Here is a 4,986-nt window from a genome sequence, read left to right as displayed (position 1 = left end):
AAGTTACATTTTATTAAGTTTTTACTAAGTTACATATTCCTAAGTTACATTTTACTAAGTTACATTATTTATTAAGTTACATTTCATTAAGTTACATTTTATTAAGTTAGATTTTATTAAGTTACATTATCCTAAGTTCCATTTTACTCAGTTATATTTTTCATTAAGTTACATTTTATTAAGTTACATTTTACAAAGTTACATTTTAATAAGTTACATTTTTTATTAAGTTACATTTTATTAAGTTACATTTTACTAAGTTACATTTTACTAAGTTACATTTTACTAAGTTACATTATACTAAGTTACATTTTTTATTAAGTTACATTTCATTAAGTTACATTTTATTAAGTTAGATTTTATTAAGTTACATTTTCCTAAGTTCCATTTTACTCAGTTACATTTTTTATTAAGTTACATTTTATTAAGTTACATTTTACTAAGTTACATTTTATGTAAATGTATCTTTGTAAAATGTAACTTAATAAAATGTAACTTAGTAAAATGTAACTTAATAAAATGTAACTTAATGAAATGTAACTTAATAAAAAATGTAACTTAGTATAATGTAACTTAGTAAAATGTAACTTAGTAAAATGTAACTTAGTAAAATGTAACTTAATAAAATGTAACTTAATAAAAAATGTAACTGAGTAAAATGTAACTTAGTAAAATTTAACTTAATAAAATGTAACTTAATAAAATGTAACTTAATAAAAAATGTAACTGAGTAAAATGTAACTTAGGAAAATGTAACTTAGTAAAATGTAACTTAGTAAAATGTAACTTAATAAAATGTAACTTTGTAAAATGTAACTTAATAAAATGTATCTTAATAAAAAATATAACTGAGTAAAATGGAACTTAGGAAAATGTAACTTAATAAAATCTAACTTAATAAAATGTAACTTAATGAAATGTAACTTAACAAAAAATGTAACTTAGTATAATGTAACTTAGTAAAATGTAACTTAGTAAAATGTAACTTAGTAAAATGTAACTTAATAAAATGTAACTTAATAAAAAATGTAACTGAGTAAAATGTAACTTAGTAAAATTTAACTTAATAAAATGTAACTTAATAAAATGTAACTTAATAAAAAATGTAACTGAGTAAAATGTAACTTAGGAAAATGTAACTTAATAAAATCTAACTTAATAAAATGTAACTTAATGAAATGTAACTTAATAAAAAATGTAACTTAGTATAATGTAACTTAGTAAAATGTAACTTAATAAAATGTAACTTAATAAAATGTAACTTAATAAAAAATGTAACTTAGTAAAATGTAACTTAGTAAAATGTAACTTAATAAAATGTAACCTAATAAAATGTAACTTAGTTAAAAATATAACTGAGTAAAATGGAACTTAGGAAAATGTAACTTAATAAAATCTAACTTAATAAAATGTAACTTAATGAAATGTAACTTAACAAAAAATGTAACTTAGTATAATGTAACTTAGTAAAATGTAACTTAGTAAAATGTAACTTAGTAAAATGTAACTTAATAAAATGTAACTTAATAAAAAATGTAACTGAGTAAAATGTAACTTAGTAAAATTTAACTTAATAAAATGTAACTTAATAAAATGTAACTTAATAAAAAATGTAACTGAGTAAAATGTAACTTAGGAAAATGTAACTTAATAAAATCTAACTTAATAAAATGTAACTTAATGAAATGTAACTTAATAAAAAATGTAACTTAGTATAATGTAACTTAGTAAAATGTAACTTAGTAAAATGTAACTTAGTAAAATGTAACTTAATAAAATGTAACTTAATAAAAAATGTAACTTAGTAAAATGTAACTTTGTAAAATGTAACTAAATAAAATGTAACTTAGTAATATGTAACTTAATAAAATGTAACTTAATGAAATCTAACTTAATAAAAAATGTAACTTAGTAAAATATAACTTAGTAAAATGTAACTTAATAAAATGTAACTTAATAAAATGTAACTTAATAAAAAATGTAACTTAGTAAAATGTAACTTAGTAAAATGTAACTTAATAAAATGTAACCTAATAAAATGTAACTTAGTTAAATGTAACTTAATAAAATGTAACTTAATAAAATGAAATTTAATAAAATATGTAACTTAGTAAAATGTAACTTAGTAAAATGTAACTTAGTATAATGTAACTTAGTAAAATGTAACTTAGTAAAATGTGACTTAATAAAATGTAACTTAATAAAATGTAACTTAATAAAAAATGTAACTTAGTAAAATGTAACTTAGTAAAATGTAACTTAATAAAATGTAACTTAATAAAATGTAACTTAATAAAAAATGTAACTTAGTAAAATATAACTTAGTAAAATGTAACTTAATAAAATGTAACTTAATAAAATTTAACTTAGTAAAATGTAACTTAGTAAAATGTAACTTAATAAAATGTAACCTAATAAAATGTAACTTAGTTAAATGTAACTTAATAAAATGTAACTTAATAAAATGAAATTTAATAAAATATGTAACTTAGTAAAATGTAACTTAGTAAAATGTAACTTAGTATTATGTAACTTAGTAAAATGTAACTTAGTAAAATGTGACTTAATAAAATGTAACTTAATAAAATGTAACTGAGTAAAATGTAACTTAGTAAAATGTAACTTAGTAAAATGTATTTTAGTAAAATGTAACTTAATAAAATGTAACTTAATAAAAAATGTAACTGAGTAAAATGGAACTTAGGAAAATGTAACTTAATAAATTTAACTTAATAAAATGTAACTTAATGAAATGTAACTTAATAAAAAATGTAACTTAGTATAATGTAACTTAGTAAAATGTAACTTAGTAAAATGTAACTTAGTAAAATGTAACTTAATAAAATGTAACTTAATAAAAAATGTAACTTAGTAAAATGTAACTTTGTAAAATGTAACTTAATAAAATGTAACTTAGTAAAATGTAACTTAATAAAATGTAACTTTATGAAATGTAACTTAATAAAAAATGTAACTTAGTATAATGTAACTTTATAAAATGTAACTTAATGAAATGTAACTTAATAAAAAATGTAACTTAGTAAAATGTATCTTTGTAAAATGTAACTTAATAAAATGTAACTTAGTAAAATGTAACTTAATAAAATGTAACTTAATGAAATGTAACTTAATAAAAAATGTAACTTAGTATAATGTAACTTAGTAAAATGTAACTTATTAAAATGTAACTTAGTAAAATGTAACTTAATAAAATGTAACTTAATAAAAAATGTAACTGAGTAAAATGTAACTTAGTAAAATTTAACTTAATAAAATGTAACTTAATAAAATGTAACTTAATAAAAAATGTAACTGAGTAAAATGTAACTTAGGAAAATGTAACTTAGTAAAATGTAACTTAGTAAAATGTAACTTAATAAAATGTAACTTTGTAAAATGTAACTTAATAAAATGTAACTTAATAAAAAATATAACTGAGTAAAATGGAACTTAGGAAAATGTAACTTAATAAAATCTAACTTAATAAAATGTAACTTAATGAAATGTAACTTAACAAAAAATGTAACTTAGTATAATGTAACTTAGTAAAATGTAACTTAGTAAAATGTAACTTAGTAAAATGTAACTTAATAAAATTAAACTTAAAAAAAATTTAACTTAGTAAAATGTAACTTTGTAAAATGTAACTAAATAAAATGTAACTTAGTAATATGTAACTTAATAAAATGTAACTTCATGAAATGTAACTTAATAAAAAATGTAACTTAGTAAAATATAACTTAGTAAAATGTAACTTAATAAAATGTAACTTAATAAAATGTAACTTAATAAAAAATGTAACTTAGTAAAATGTAACTTAGTAAAATGTAACTTAGTAAAATGTAACTTAATAAAATGTAACCTAATAAAATGTAACTTAGTTAAATGTAACTTAATAAAATGTAACTTAATAAAATGTAACTTAATAAAATGTAACTTAATAAAATGAAATTTAATAAAATATGTAACTTAGTAAAATGTAACTTAGTAAAATGTAACTTAGTATAATGTAACTTAGTAAAATGTAACTTAGTAAAATGTGACTTAATAAAATGTAACTTAATAAAATGTAACTTAATAAAAAATGTAACTTAGTAAAATGTAACTTAGTAAAATGTAACTTAATAAAATGTAACTTAATAAAAAATGTAACTGAGTAAAATGGAACTTAGGAAAATGTAACTTAATAAATTTAACTTAATAAAATGTAACTTAATGAAATGTAACTTAATAAAAAATGTAACTTAGTATAATGTAACTTAGTAAAATGTAACTTAGTAAAATGTAACTTAGTAAAATGTAACTTAATAAAATGTAACTTAATAAAAAATGTAACTTAGTAAAATGTAACTTTGTAAAATGTAACTTAATAAAATGTAACTTAATAAAAAATATAACTGAGTAAAATGGAACTTAGGAAAATGTAACTTAATAAAATCTAACTTAATAAAATGTAACTTAATGAAATGTAACTTAATAAAAAATGTAACTTAGTATAATGTAACTTAGTAAAATGTAACTTAGTAAAATGTAACTTAGTAAAATGTAACTTAATAAAATGTAACTTAATAAAAAATGTAACTTAGTAAAATGTAACTTTGTAAAATGTAACTTAATAAAATGTAACTTAGTAAAATAAAACTTAATAAAATGTAACTTTATGAAATGTAACTTAATAAAAAATGTAACTTAGTATAATGTAACTTTATAAAATGTAACTTAATGAAATGTAACTTAATAAAAAATGTAACTTAGTAAAATGTATCTTTGTAAAATGTAACTTAATAAAATGTAACTTAGTAAAATGTAACTTAATAAAATGTAACTTAATGAAATGTAACTTAATAAAAAATGTAACTTAGTAAAATGTAACTTAGTAAAATGTAACTTAATAAAATGTAACTTAATAAAATGTAACTTAATGAAATGTAACTTAATAAAAAATTTAACTTAGTAAAATGTAACTTAGGAAAATGTTACTTAATA

Source organism: Macrosteles quadrilineatus, unplaced genomic scaffold (genome assembly GCF_028750875.1).
Source record: "Macrosteles quadrilineatus isolate MER2022 unplaced genomic scaffold, UCM_ALF_1.0 Scaffold_175__1_contigs__length_219987, whole genome shotgun sequence".
Taxonomy (NCBI): Eukaryota; Metazoa; Arthropoda; class Insecta; order Hemiptera; family Cicadellidae; genus Macrosteles; species Macrosteles quadrilineatus.
Note: the sequence above shows the minus strand (reverse complement) of the source record.